A 16,128-nucleotide genomic window follows, 5' to 3' on the forward strand; every position below is an offset into this window, starting at 1 on the left:
AGCCTCCACCAGTGTGTGAATGTGAGAGTGAATGAAGAGTGGAATTGCAAAGCGCTTTGAGGGTCTCGAAAAGCGCTATATAAATACAATCCATTATTATTATTATTATTCTGGTAAAACAGGGCTCAAGGAGGGATAGCCATCTGCCTCGAGCTAGTTTACATATTTTATAGTTATATGTTATGCATGTGTCATGGCTTAAGGACTGAATTATCACATTCTGTTCTGGTCTCTCTCTCTCTCCCATATATTAGTAGGTTAAACATTATCTTAATTTACCAATGATTTTAATGTAATGATTTTACTGAAATGTAATGATTTTTTCTATATGTGGTAGTTATGAAACCCCATTCAATAATAATAAAGTCAAATCATTACAGTTTTGATTTATGCTAAAAGAAAAATAATACGTAGATATATGAGTGTCTCGGTTTTGGACCAGTGTGCCATTACACAGCAATAAACAATATATACATTACTGCAAATCAAACAAAATTACTGCCCATTAGAGTTGGTGGACTTAGTGGGAGAGTAATTTCAACATAATAGAAGACTGAAATACAAAATTATACCCACTCACCTGACAGCAGTTCAGCCTGTACCTTAGAGTACTTTACTGTACCCTGGAAAGCTATTCAGCCAACCAGGAATACCTATTTGAAACCTCTATAAAAATAGGACTGTTTCAAAAGAGGATCACTTCAAGTTGTTTTAAGAAGCGCTTCCATTTGATGTACTCTTTGGAAAGGATACAAGTACAGATACGTGTGTTAAAAAAAATCCAGTAAAAGTATTGATCAATTTCTTTACTCAAGTAAAAGTGAAAAAGCACAGGCTCTGAAATGCACTCAAAGTAAGAAAGTAAAAAGTAGCTCCCTGAAGGACAATTCTACCAACCATTTTTATGCACAGGTAACTGGACCTTCTGCTATATTAATATGACACAAAAATGTATTTACATAAATTATGACATCACACATTTAAATCTGCAGTTTATCAGGTATCCCTGAGCAGCCATTACCTTTAAATTTAACCTCTCGTCTTCTTTTCCTGTCCGGTCTTTCTCCATCTCTGAGTGCAGTTACCTCTCTTTTGTTTCTCTGCCTGAGTAACACAGCAGCTGTAACAACACACTGTGTGACTACACACGATGGGTTTGTGTGTGTGCTGATGTTTGTTGAGATGATAGAAATGCTGTTGAAACGTTATGTCGTGGAGAAACATCACTCCCTTTATGCTCATTCTACTTTAGCGCTAGCTAACAGCTGACTCCCCCCGCCCACTTTACTTCTCTGCTTTGATGTAGGAACACAGCACAGATATTTTTCTTGAAACGTAGGGAGTGAAAGTAAAAAGTTGCAAGAAAAATAAGTAAAGTAAAGTACAGATAGCTGAAAATTCTACTTAAGTACAGTAACAAAGCATTTGTACTTACTTCCCACCTCGTTACTTCCCAGTTAACGTGTCAGCTAATTTGAGAGGATTCTATTATTCGTTTGTTTTTTATTGTTTTCTCTCAGCTTTTCAGCTCCACCTTTTAGCCACTTCTTCCTCACTTTTCCCAAAAGGTGCGTGAGAGCACAGCGAAGGGGGCGGTTGAGTTAAGAGGTCTGATTTAGGTAATCCAGTGTCAGTAATTAAAATGGGCCGCTGTAAGTGCTTGTACAGAAGCCCTTCAAGACGGCTCATCTCCCCAAAGTGCGTCGTTATATCTTGAAAATGCCAGATTACCAGTCCAGCCCTGACTACAAAGAAATACAAAAGAGCCTTAGCCAAAAGGAAGAAATCTGGATTTATAAATTATAGGTCAGTAAAGGAAATCATTTTCTTGTCTGATTTTGACTGAATTTGTCCAGGTTTTTGGAAGCGTCCTCCTGCTGGTGGCGTTTTAATTCAATTCATCCATCCATCCATCCATCTTCATCCGCTTTATCCGGGGCCGGGTCGCGGGGGCAGCAGCCTAAGCAAAGAGGCCCAGACCTCCCTCTCCCCGGCCACCTCCTCCAGCTCATCCGGGGGAACACCAAGGCGTTCCCAGGCCAGCCGAGAGATATAATCTCTCCAGCGTGTCCTGGGTCTGCCCCGGGGCCTCCTCCCGGTGGGACATGCCTGGAACACCTCACCCAGGAGGCGCCCAGGGGGCATCCTTACCAGATGCCCAAACCACCTCAACTGGCTCCTTTCGATGTGGAGTAGCAGCGGCTCTACTTTGAGCCCCTCCCGGATGGCCGAACTTCTCACCCTATCTCTAAGGGAGATGCCAGCCACCCTTCGGAGGAAGCTCATTTCCGCCGCTTGTATCCGCGATCTCGTCCTTTCGGTCACTACCCACAGCTCGTGGCCATAGGTAAGGGTAGGGACGTAGATCGACCGGTAAATTGAGAGCTTCGCTTTTACACTCAGCTCCCTCTTCACCACAACGGACCGGTGCAGCGTCTGCATTACTGCAGCTGCAGCCCCAATCCGTCTGTCGATCTCCGGCTCCCTTCTCCCATCACTCGCGAACAAGACCCCGAGATACTTGAACTCCTCCACTTGGGGCAGGACCTCATCCCCGACCCGGAGTGGGCACTCCACCCTTTTCCGGCTGAGAACCATGGCCTCAGATTTGGAGGTGCTGATCCTCATTCCCGCTGCTTCACACTCGGCTGCGAACCGCTCCAGTGCGAGCTGGAGGCCCTCACCCGATGAAGCCAACAGAACCACATCATCCGCAAAGATCAGAGATGAGATCCTGAGGCCACCAAAGCGAAAGCCCTCCGCCACTTGGCTGCGCCTAGAAATCCTGTCCATAAAAATTATGAACAGAACCGGTGACAAAGGGCAGCCCTGGCGGAGCCCATCACCCACCGGGAACGAGTCCGACTTATTGCCGGCAATGCGAACCAGGTGTTGCCCCCGGACACTCTCTCTTTCCCGAACAGAACAGTGACACTAATTTTAAGCAACAACAAGATTCAAGAACTCATAATTCAGAAGACCCCTATGAAAAAAACACCGAGGGAACAGTTTACCCTGCCCGGGATAGGGTTACCGGGGCCCCGCCCTGGAGCCAGGCCCGGGGAGGGTGCCTGAGGGCGAGCGTCTGGTGGCCGGGCCTTAGTCCATGGGGCCCGGCCGGGCACAGCCCGAAGAGGAGACATGGGCCCATCCTCCCGCAGGCCCACCACCCGCAGGAGGCGCCATAGGGGTCGGGTGCATTGTGTGCCGGGTGGCGGCCAGGAGCGGAGGCCCTGGCGGACTGACCCCCGGCTGCCAAAACTGACAAAAATTCAATTCATTCACATTTAATTTCTTTATATAGCCAAACAACAACAACAGGTGTTGACCTTGTACGGTAAAGGGCCTACAGTATAAATGACATTTATAAACAGGGGTGCACATAAGTTGCGCATTCGCTGTCAAAATAAAAGACGCGCACCAGATAAGAAGTTGCAACGCGTGTTTGCGTACATAAGATTTTCTGGAGGAGGACAGATATTTGTTTAGAACTCTTAAAGGTGTCGAAGAAGCAAGCTCCTTTAAGCAATTACTTGGTGTTCCTCCACCTCCAAAGAAATGTCAGAAGGAGTCCGAACCGCAAAAGAAGCGCGTATTCTCGGAAAAGAGGTTGCAGGAGGTGAGCTGGCGTCAAACAAATGATGAACGCACAGAGATGTGGTGCAGAATATGACGTGAAAATCCCACTCTATATGTACGCAAACGCACGTTGCAACTTCTTATCTGGTACGCGTCTTTTATTTTGACAGCGAATGACCACTTATATGCACCCCTGTTTATAAAGACCTTTTACTGGTAAAAAAAAAAAAAAAAAAAAAAAAAAAAAAAAAAAAAAAAAACCTCACATCCTGTGTGGAAGTTGAAGGTGGATTTACCTCTATTGGTGAAACACCTATAGAAAAGAATTCAATATGTTCATGGACGCTTGTCCCTGATGAAGGCTTCGGATGAAAACGTTGGACTTATAGGTTAAATATAGCCATGTCATGAGAATAAAGGCATTTTAAATATATATGAAAAGAGAGTGCCTTGGAGGTTTGGAATATTTCAGCTTACAATAAAAGGATAATCACATTATTATATTAAAGATTTAAAAATGTTACAAAATAGCTTTTTTGCTGTAGAAATGACTGTGGTTTAATCATCTAACAATATGAGGATCATTGCCTATTACCAGAACAGATTTAAAAATGACAATAAATGAATGTCAGATTTTCGACAACAGTCATGTCAAATGTTTATACTTGTGTATCATGAAATGTTTCTGAGATTTACTTTGTCTGTGGCGCTACACACACACTTACTCAGTGAGGAGAAGTATTGGGTCAGACAGAAAATGATAACACTGCAGAATGATTTGTTTTGGTTTTCTCAGCTGGTGTATTTGGACTCATCTGTCACTGTCTGGGAATAACTTTTTTATCTTTGGGCAAATGTAAACAAATGACACAACACTGTCAGACAGGCTGTTTGTAGTCTTATTTCGCAGCAACAACACAGTACCAAAACACATACAGATGTGAAACTGTGAACATACAGGGCTGCCACTTTAAGTACTAAAGATCTCCCTACCTGTTATTTTAAGAGACAAGACAATGAGTTCTTGATGTCTTAAGTTAGGTAGACCTGGCCCCACATCTCAAATCAGTTATGGCAATTCTTCAGCCTGTTTGTCCTTCAGACTGGTCTGACATCGGCCTTAACTCAGTCACTACTATGATAAAGGACACCCTAACGTGGGATGATGGGTAACAGCTTCCCAAAGTGATGCCTGTCTTTCATCTCTGACTCCGACTGTTTGCAATTTGATTTTGAGCCGACTTGAAAAGGGCAGCAGCAAATAAAAGAAGATAAGTCAGGCAGAACTGAGTCACTTTATCTAATTCAAGGGTTTTCTCTCCTTTGTTGCTCTTCAAGGTACTTATTCCAGGCATAGTGAATGAGTCAATAGCATGTCAACCTTTGTGGCCTCCAAGCTGTTAGTCTATACCGAATTCTCCTCTTCCTCCAGTTATTCTCATTTATATCCTTCAAAGCTGTGATTTAGTGAATCATGGCAGTGTTGCTTGTTCTAATTTTACATTTTGCTTCACCTCGTTGTTGCACTAAATTGCAATAAATATCAAAGTTGCAAGAGTATAAAAGATTCACTATCTAGTATAAATAATGTTGCGCTAACTAGTCATCACTTTCTTGTTCACTGTGGATGGAGCAAATGCTACACGTGCATCAAAACAAGAAAGCTAGCTCACAAAACTTAACTATAAGTGTGTGAAGCATGGTGTTGGTTGAGAATTAAAAATCTACGCCAACAAGGTAGTCTATCCTATCAGACATCTTTAAACGGCACTCTTATTCACTGTGGACTGTTCTGCAAGCACTCTCTATGTGAATAGACAATTTTGGTACAGTGCCATTATTAGGATGTGAGCAGGCTTTGTGTTTATTGTATGTGTATCACACTTCAAGACACCCACAGAAAGTTCTTCAAAAAAGAGGAAGGCAGCGCAGCAGACGACAGTTTCTAGGTTGGGACTATAATGACTGAAGGCTCAATAAGTTGATTTAGGATGTATTGAAGTGTACTTGATGATCTAAAAGCTTTCTGAAATGTAGTGAGCATGACAACTATACAAAAAGCTAAGCACAGAAGCAAGCGTATTAACCCTTAAGAGCCCAGACCTATTTCTACTTTCATGAAAATTACGGGGGTCTTATATCAAATGAATCATATATAACCAAGTCTCTAAGTGTAAAGGGGCAGTGACACCAGTGTCACTGTGGGTCCTTAAGGGTTAAAATCACTTCTGTGCTTTAGTGGGAGACAGTGAGAAGAACTGATACGACTGATTTTTACTTTAACTTTTCATAGCGCACTGCTCTATATAGGAAATCCCACTTTTTAATTCTTGCAGTGCTCTTCACATTATTGAGGAAACTTACCAACAATTCATTTAATAAAATACATTTTATTGGTAGTACACTGCATCAGTGGACTGGGTTAGGGTGAAGGTCAGGGTCATGAATGTACAACTTTAACTGTGCGGTGGCAGGCATTTCTACTCATTACTGCATCTGCAACATTAATTAGCGCGGTATTTCTTTAGTGCTCTGGTGGGACGAGCTGTTGACGGGGAAGCTGTAATGTCTTGTTTAACTTTGGTCAAGAACAGCAGGATTGTGACCTCTTTATGAGCTTTGAAAACCTTTTCTGGGGCAAAGACACTAAGCATTTGAAGTAACTATTATAAAACTTGACTGGTTACTGGTTATCAAGGGGGCTGCTAAGTGCAAAGACTTGTAAACAATGTAGCCATGTACCTTTTTACTATGACGATTCAGACTCTTTTCCTATAAAAAGACCAATATACACAGTAAAAATAAAGTCGTGGGCTATGTTAAGTTACATGGATATATATTTCCTTATTCTCCATTTTATTTTTCACAGTGCAGTAACCAGTATAAAAATTCAGAAAAAATAACTTGATTTCATTCCCCTAAAGAATGATGGAGAGTATGTGTACCGTACAGGGTTATAAAATTAAAAAGTCATACTGTGTTTATGCTCCTTTTTTGTCACTGGCTGTTTTATGTGTTGACATTTATCCCAATAACTCAATTCATTACACCTGTCAATGCTAATTACACATAGAAATCAATAAAAGTCAATGTTTTATATACATTTTGCACAGTGTCCCAACACTTTTGAAACCAGGGTTGTAGGAAATTTGTAATAATTTCCAATATACAATCACACTTGCTCCTCTAGCTATTTATTAAGAAACATAAAACTAAAATACGTGCTTATGTATTTTCTAAGAATCCCATTTGTAGTGTGAGATTATAATATTATCATCTTATGCCATGTTATACCCCTGATTAATTTGTGAAATTGTGATTGTGAAATTATTATGTAGTTTTAGTTTGCATTATTCTCCTGAATTAGAAGGATAACTATTACATTTGTTAAACTAATTTGTATTACATTGGACTGCTGATTTATTGTGAATGAATGATATTGTTTTATGATGCATTATACTGCTGAGTTATAAGAAATACTGTTTTCAGAGAGTCAGGACCTTGCTTTTTCTGATAGTAAAGGAGACAGAGAGCACATTCCACGGGAGCTTCACTCCCACCGTTGTTAAAGGCAGACAAAATAGGGAGCCAAGGCCATAAGTCAGGCTCGCTAGGAGTTAGGAAAATGTGAATGTTTAGGCTTTTACGACTAGGTGGGGGTCAACAGTGGCTATAAGAGTTTGAGTAATGCTCCACCCTTTGGAGATCGATGCTGTCTGTGTGCAGTGTTCATCTCCCCACGCGTGTGTTCATTAAAATCATTGTTTGACCGAAGCTCTTCTGGACCATTATTGTTTTTAGTAACAGTAGCTTAAGCACATGTGTTTTATAAATCTCAGCCCTGCTTAAGCACCTGGGTGCAGCACCTGCTTTGCAATTTCATATGACAGAGCAAGTTGGGGTTTATGCAGGAATAGCAATGTACCAGAAGAAAACAAACCAAGTTTTTAGAAGACAAGTTCACGGAAGCTGCAGAGAAGGTTATAGCCAGGCACATTTTGTCACAATCAGCAGGGCTGACTGTGTGTAGAGTGAAGGGTGGACCCAAATGCAGACGAAAACAAAGTGTGCCACGAGTCCAACGGTGGTGACGGAGCAGATCAGGAGGCCGACAACGTTGAAAACGGCAGTGGCGAAGTGGGCATGGCTGACCACACTTGGAGAGCTTGGTCGGCTGCCGGCGGCAACTTGGACACGTACGAAGACGGTCAGGGGGCTTGGCTGGCAGTCGACGGCGTGGACGAGAACTGGCTGGTGGTCGACGGCGTGGACAATAATCCTTGGATGGTTTGGTTGGTTTCCGTCGACAGGCTGTTCTGACAGGCTCCGGAAACAGCCGTGCTGGACTTGGACGTGGCTTGGCAGGTGAAAGGAGACCAGGCTGAGGCGTGGCAGGGCCAGGCGAGGCGTCATCCTCTGGCTGGGTCAAGACGAGACCAGGCGTGGCAACGACCTCTGGCTGGGTCGCGTCGAGACCAAGCGTCAGCATGGCGGCTGCAGGTGGTGGACCAGGTGGTGGCCCTGCAGCAGATGTTGCAGAATGCTGGACGGGCTCGGCTGAACCTCCAGCTGGCGTGGCATGAGGCTGGACGGGCTCCTCGGGCCCTCCAGCGGACACTGGAAAAGGCTGCACAAACTGCAACTCAGCCCCTGGCTCCAACCTGGCCTGGATTACAGTCCCTCAGTGGCTTAGCTGAGCCTCATGGCTAGCATTTCCAGTGCAAACAATCTTATAATTTGGCTTCTTGGAAGCATAGTTCGTGGCATGATCAATGCACAGAGAAGCTAGATAATTTTGCAAAGGAATAAGATGGTCCGTGGAAGACTTGGCCGAAACATTCTCAGTCTTAGTCATTTCAAAATCATAATCAGTCTTTTTATAGCCGGGCCCATAAACTGGTAAGGCAGTGTTAGTTTTAATATTCACCTTAGAAAAAACATGAGCCAAAATATAGTCACTCACTTCAAACCTTTGTGAGGTACGTTGATGACGTGAACGCCACTTTTTTCTAGAGGCAGTTGTGACTGAAGCGGGGCTAATTGTGGGGTCTGGCTCCTCATCCTCTGACCACAACCTCGCCAGAAATGAGGCTGGAGATGTGAAGTCTGAATAAGACTGTGAGGGTGAGTGACTAATCCGTGATGGCGAAGAGGACACTGGTGAGCTGGGCAGCAGTGCCGGCACTGAAGGGAGGGGCGCTGTGGCAAACCTCAGCGAGCCGACACGGACACACTCAGGCTCGAGAGGCAGCAGTGGAGACGACTGGTTGTGGGGTTGGTGAGACTGGGAGGTGCTGGAAGCCATCACATGACTCGACAGTTCCTGGGCCTGCAGCATCTCCTTTATCCTTGTAAAAGCATCAACTATGGCAGGTGAGTCTGGGAGCTGGAGGAGGCGGGGATCCCTCTTCATAATAGCCCCAGCGACGTTCACCATTACAAGCTTGCTCTTCAAATCGGGTGCCGTGAGGACGCGGTTGAGGATTGCTTGGATCTGAGCCGTCTCCTCCAGACACTCAATGAGAGCTGAGTCTGCTGGGTCCATGACTGATCAGATCATTCTGTCACAATCAGCAGGGCTGACTGAGTGTATAGTGAAGGGTGGACCCAAATGCAGACGAAAACAAAATCTGGAACATGACTTGAATAACAGAAAATGAGCCGTTTATTGAGGCTGGCAAAATAACTGTAAACAAAAGGCAAAGCTAACAATAAACTAAACTGGGTGAGCTAAATTAACCAAAAACCTACAACAGAAACATGGACTTGACATGAGGAAACTTGACACAACTTCTTGGCTTGCAAACAAAGCAGACGATCTGACAATGACACACTGAAAACAGAGGACTTAAATACACAGGAGGTGATTAGGGGAAGTGGGAACACATGGAGGAACAGCTGACTGACATGAGCCTAATGACAAGACAGGGGAAGTGAAACGAAATACAATGAACAAAGAACACACGACTCCTTCAAAATAAAACAGGAAACACTGAAACTAGACATGACAACAAGCTTAACAGACCTAACACGTGATGAACGACACAAGAACTCAAACATAGAAACCAAGGAAACAATAAATAATAACTGCTTTTCCTTAACTAAAGCTAAATAGGAATGACACAAACTAATCACAAATCTAAAATGAGACAAATACAAAATGAACTCGCGCTGGGTCAGAGACCCAACCTGTGACACATTTTTTATTTCAGTATGAGTCGCTGCTGAAAAAAGCAGGACAAAATGCCCAAGCTGCAAAGTTCATCACAGGTTCAGACAGATATACATCTCAACCTGCAATAACCATACATATATTTGCTAAGAAATAAAAAAGGTCAAAAATCTTCATGCATTTGGCAGCTTAAGAGCACCTTAAGTTGCCAATAGGCAGTACCCTAGAGATCAAGGACTTCTGCTTTACCTCTACAACAACAGCTTTCAAGATGATACATAAGATTAGGTGCAAAAAAGAGAACATTTAAAGTCAAATGTATGTAATACCGCTCCAACATGAATCCAATGTGCTGGGTACGTCAAGCTCTTACGTTACGACTCTAGAAACAAAAGTCTAAGAAAGAGTGTGCTGTCCTCACACAGACTCCAGCTCCATGTTTTTCAGAGCCTCACTTTTTAAAATCAGATTCCACAAGTACATTAAAACAAAAATAGCTCTAAAAGAATCGCTAATGTCTGAGTGATGGAGCAGAGTGATAAAACATTTCACTGTGTGGTGGAACAGTTTCATCTCTCTCATAAAAGTGTCTTAGTGATGTTGTCACTGTAGGTTATTTAAGGCGCCTACCACAATTTAACTAACATCTTTCATTACATAAAAAGGGACTTCTGACCTCCTAAAAGATATTCCCTCAGTCTCATTTTCTTCTCTGTCTATTTCAAATGCACAAAGGCAATGTCGCAGAGAAACATTAGGGACTTTGGACTTTATCCAGGTGGAAGCTTCTCCTCCCCCCTTTCATCTGCAGGTTTAGAAGTTTTTACTTCTACTTCTCATCATACCATAGAGGTCTCTTGTGTCCTTCAATCTGCATTATTATTAGGCTGAGCTAGCAACATTGCTGCTTAAACACACACTATGGAGAGAAATGTGCAGGCTTGCGAATACAGCAGTGATGACAGAGGTGTGGATGATGAAGAAGAGTGGGAAGGGACGATGAAGTCATTAAAAATGGAAGTTGATGTTGAACAAAAACGTGATAAATAATGTGTGGTTTAAACTTGTATGATCATCATTAAAAAAAATGAAAAAGAATATTTGAATAAGTACGAAACCAAAATGTAGTACATCAATCGTATACATGGGCATAAGCAATTAGGTATTCATAAACAGGCTAAGTTTGGTTTCCAGCCAGTGACTGAGTAACACCATCTTTAGTCCATAAACAGAACAAGTGGAGAGATATCCAACCGTTAATGATAGAGGTCTTCACCAAAAACATGCTGTACACTCTAAAAGTACAAAGTGCTGTTCAATATACGTTCAACAACTACTTTATTATGTACACACATTCAACTGATGCAAATAGCTGATCAACTAATCACATGGAATCAACTCAGTGCATTTAGACAAGTAGCCATGCTGATCCAGGTTTTACAGAGAACCGTCTGAAAAAGAGAAAATATCTCGTGTGTGGCAGTTTTATGAGCAAAAAAGCCTTGCTGATGTCAGAGGTCACAGAAGAATGGTCTGATTGCTTTAAGTTCATAGGAAGGCAAAAGTAACTTAATAACAACAATCAGAAAAGCTTCTCTGAATGCAGAACATACTGTATCAAACTTTGAAGCAGCAGAAGACCACACCAGGTGCAACTCCTGTCAGCTAAGAACAGCTAAAATGCTGCTAATGCCTGCTCTGATATGCTACTGGTGGTGTTATAGTGTGGGGGATATTTTCTTAGCACACTTTAAAGCCCTTACGTCCAGCAGAGCATTGTTAATATGACAAAGCCTATCTGAGTATCACATATATCAAAGCTCAAATCATCTCAAACTGGTTTCTCGAACATGACAGTAAGTTCGCTGCCCTAAAATCACCTCCAAATTTGCTAGATGCAATGCAATAGAGCACCTTTGGGACATGGTGGGATGGGGGAATCGTGTCATGGATGTGCAGCCAACAAATCTCCAGCAACTAGTGACTGAAGGTTAACGAGGGTCCGAGCCAGTACTAGCAATGGGTACCTAATAAAATGTCAGGTGAGTGTGTATTGCTAAAAGTGTTTTTGGAAAGAGAACCGGCAATGAAGCTATATGAAAAAAAAACTATATGAACTGATTTGGAAATACTGAAATCTAACTATAAAAACTCATAAAACTTCCTTCCCAGAACTAAACTTTTGAGATTAAATGAAATACAAAATGTTTTCTTCTGATGAAAAGAAGACGAGCTTTCAAACGCCTGTGCCTGCATTCACAAAATTAAAACAAACAAAATTAAATAAGAGGTTTTTCAAAAGAACACCATCCACTTTCAGCACAATATACTAGTACACAAAGAACATACATATATGTACATACTTTCATTAGTGCACTGCATATGGATTTCACCGCATGATTAATCATAGTGGTGAGGTGAGCACTTACTGCAGAGTATCTGTGATTTCTGCAATGAGCAGATAAGCAGCAGAGAGAGGATGGATGACACTGGTGCCTCTAATGCACATAGTAAATCCTTCAATAGAAAAAGTGACAATGTAACACATAGAAAACACCAGAACATGTGATTTTAGTCTGCAAATCCTGAAAAACATGTCAGTGCTAGCTAATAGCTAGCTAGCGAGTAATCACACGTACTGCTTCCACTGGCTAAAAACTGGTTGGTGGCCCCTCCCTTTCCACTACACAACCAATATAGCAAACACTGAGGGCGTGTTTCACACTTCATTTCTTTACCATTGTGAGTACACCATCCTGGTACTCCTAAGGCACTTCATGTAGTCGTACTTGATAGAGCGGCTGCACTTATGCACTCATAATAGGAGCTGTAAGCATGTGAGTACACAATTTAAAACAGAGCCACTGTCCACACTGTATCAAGTACATCTGTAGGTAATATAATCCTTAACGCTGATGGTAGAATGTATGAGCTGTTTTTTAAAAACAAAAATCTTTTCTTCAAAGTTAAAATCAAACTTAAGACTCTCAGTTGTGTTTAGTAACTTGTGTATTCTACATCCTCTATCAACTTGTGTCTTTTGTGCTTCTTTTACAGTACCAGGCTCCTAAGATAAGTGTTTAAAAGTTCATTTCAAGGATGAGCTGTTTTAAGGAATAGATTTCAGAATGCAGGTACCTGCAGACAACCTTCGGCTGACGTTGAGCACAGAGAGCAATGGATTAAATCTAAGATATGCCGGCAAGTAATAATGAGCTGGACTCTGTCACAGTCCACTGAAACGTGCTGCGTGTGACAGCTGGAGAGCTTCTGCTTTACCCAGACCACACCTCTGGGGTTTACTCCTGTTTCTATCAAGTGTAGACAAAGAAAACCCTGAAGGAAAGAAACCAGCTGATCTGACGACTCATCGAGACAATGTGACAGCACAAGAATACCAGAGTGACGCACGCCATGAAAGTCTATTGTAGTACAAATGACATTACTTATGACACACGATGACACAAAGCAAACTCCCATAAGACGAGAACCAGAGAGTGGCACAGCTGCGGTGCAAACGAACCTGGAAAATCTAAAGTGATGCTTTGAATTCAGTGCCAAAAAAAGGAGGAAAAAAAGAAAAAAATGGGATCATCGGGTCTGCACCTGGTATGAGAGATGTACTCCAAATGATTGAGATGAATCACAGCACGCCAGTTCCAGTAATGCTCTCATTTAGCTTGCTAGAGCACAGAAAGAAGTCAATAATCAGGTAAAAGAAAAAACAGAGGCCAGGGGAAATCAATACAGAGAAAGAGAACTGAAAACAAAAACCGTGCTGTCACATGCTCAATAAGGTACATCAGCTCCAGCACTTCAAACTGCTGTCTTGAGACTGCAGTTTAAAAAAAAATCATCCAAGTTGTCCATCTGAGAGGGAATGAAAAGACCACTTCACTGCTCTGGAGTTTTGTTGATAACAGAGAGCCTTTCCATTATCTCTACACAAGTCTGTTTATGTAAATCTCATTCCTCTCTCCTTCCCTTCCCTGCCTTGTTGTGATGGTCGGCCTTCAACGTGAGTACTGAATCTAAAAGGCAGCTGGCAGTTTATAGACAAAGAAAATAAAATAAATAAATAAAAATACCAATTAAGTGTGCCGTACAATCTGTGCTTGTTCCTCTGATTACAGGCATTATCACTGTGGTAAATATAGTTTGAGAAATGAAGAGGCGGACTCGAGGAAACTCACCATAAGGCTTCATGGAGCATTAGCATGATTTTAATTACAGTTTTTATCGCAGTGGAATCATATCATTGCTGGAAGGTTTTTTTCTTCTTTTTTTTTTGACTTGACAGCTTAAGTGTTTCTGTCTAACAGACGGCTGTTGGCTAAGGACTGGCCAAATTAGACATCCCTTTCGATAAGATGTGTCTAATGTGCGTAATGTGATAAATTCTTACCATTTCTATTTACCAGCATCTCTCTCTTCATTTAAGGACACAGCTACATTACCTGAGGTGTCTGTTATTCATTCATGTTTCTGGCTCTTCACCTTCTTGTCACCGTGATAACTTCCACTCATTTGACTGTTGAGCTTGATTACAGTTTGTTCTATTAATAAAAAACAGAACACGATTAAAGGGGGGAGGGGGGTAAATAAACAAACAAAAAAAAAAAAATCTATGTACGATTAAGAGGTTCGTGTGGTTAAACAAAAACTTGTTAACCTCTCAACCCTCATCCGCATCAAGGAACAGAATCCTTTGCGCACTGGTGCACCAGGAGCGCATACAGACGGAATTAATTTAAAGCGCCAGAATTTAGGAAGGAGACGCACACACGCCCAGAGGCGCACGAATATAGACGCGCGCACACACACACTCACATCCCACACACATACACAGGCAGCCCATATTTTTGACTGTTAACTAACATTGTTGGAGATAAGCGTGGAATCGATGAAATTTCTTTATAGTTTAAGATATCATCTGAGCGTAAAGAGGTCGCTCGGCACATCAAAGTTTAAATCGTCAGCATACTTTGGTGCTCAGCCTGCCTTTTATTCGGCACGCTCCATTCAGAGGTGCGCTGGTGAGGGGGAAAAAACGCACGGAACGAAACAAGAGACGTCACCCGAAATGCAGGCGAGACAAAGATTTTTCTTTTTTTAAACCACAACATTTTAAGGAAAAGAAACACAAAAATTGTTCAGCTCGAACTTTACCTGCACCTGCCGATGGCCGCGAGCATTTCACGCATGTCCGCGCATCCTGGGAATAGGGGTCCGCAATGGTCGAGTTTCCCCTCAGACTGGCGTTGCTGTAACAGCGACTTCCATCCAGATTTCTTTCTTTTCTTTTCTTTTTTTAAAGACAACACCTGCTGATCCGCGCGTACATATGCCCGCACAAACAACTGGTAGTGCTCTGTCAGCGGATTCCCAACTATGGGCTGGACGCGCTACTGCGCAATGACGCACGCCAAGAACTCGCAGCTGATTTGGAGTCTCCAAAGATGCCCAAGATGAATCCCAGAAGACCTGTCGTGATGCTGTCGGCTGTGCGTTGCCCTTCATGTAGTGTGTGAAGGGGAGGCGATATTGTATGCCTCAACTAAAACACTGAACGCTTTGTGGGGTTTTTGTTTGTTTGTTTTGCTTTTTTGCTATGCCGTGACACAAGATTAACTCCAGGCATATATAGATCGTTGAAAAAAGATCATAGCCCAAAAATGGAACTGGCACACTGTATGCACAATTTCAGATATAGTTCTATTTCTGTTGTGGCACTTTGAGGAAATCGTGCGACAATAACAGTGTCAGTGTGTGTTAAGCGCTTCAGCAGCATGTGCAGCCGTTACTATTTCTAATCAGCTTCTGGCAAAGGAAATGAGCTCTTGTCTGAATTTAGGATGGAAGGCTGGCAGGCTGCAAGTGAAGATGGAGGAGGTTGTCCCAAGGTGTTGGCCTCTGATGGATGGAGCTGGAAAACCACCCCGCAGGCTGCAACTCTTTGCTTAGCGTGGGTGTCCCAGGAGCACTTCCATCCACAACACCCCAAGGGGAGTGAGGGGTGGTCAGTCAGGCAGCAACTGATCCGATTTTAACCCACATGTGCGACATTACTGTTGAACTTCGGTCAGTGTTTGGTAGAGCAGCGTGCCATAGCAGTAGGAAAAAGACCACCATCAAAGCGTTGGAGGGTTAAGCCCCTCTGTTGGCAAACCGCCATTCAGCTGAAGCAAAAGCAGGACGGTGAATCCCTTCCATCTGTGGCTGTATCGTTGGCTTCCACCTCCAGGGAGACTGATCTCTGACTAGACAACATGATACGTTCGTGTATTTATTCAATTGTTTTGGTAGTAGTATAGGGGGTACTTTTAACTCAACAGTGGATTCATTTTGAATAATTACATTTTTATGTTTAAACACTA

The 16,128-nt window shown here is 42.6% G+C and overlaps 1 protein-coding gene across 1 annotated transcript in view; it reads right to left on the reverse strand.

Annotated features, from left to right (window-relative positions):
• gabrzb (gamma-aminobutyric acid type A receptor subunit zeta, b) overlaps nt 1-15,178 on the reverse strand; it is a 78,902-nt gene extending 63,724 nt beyond the window's left edge. The window contains exon 1 of the mRNA XM_087850366.1: nt 14,921-15,178. The gene's annotated coding sequence lies outside the window, so the exon portion shown is untranslated. The remainder of the gene's footprint in view (nt 1-14,920) is intronic.
• Between the last annotated feature and the right edge of the window lie 950 nt (nt 15,179-16,128).

This window comes from Neolamprologus brichardi, chromosome 13 (assembly GCF_056152115.1).
Source record: "Neolamprologus brichardi isolate AB-2024 chromosome 13, ASM5615211v1, whole genome shotgun sequence".
Classification (NCBI taxonomy): Eukaryota; Metazoa; Chordata; class Actinopteri; order Cichliformes; family Cichlidae; genus Neolamprologus; species Neolamprologus brichardi.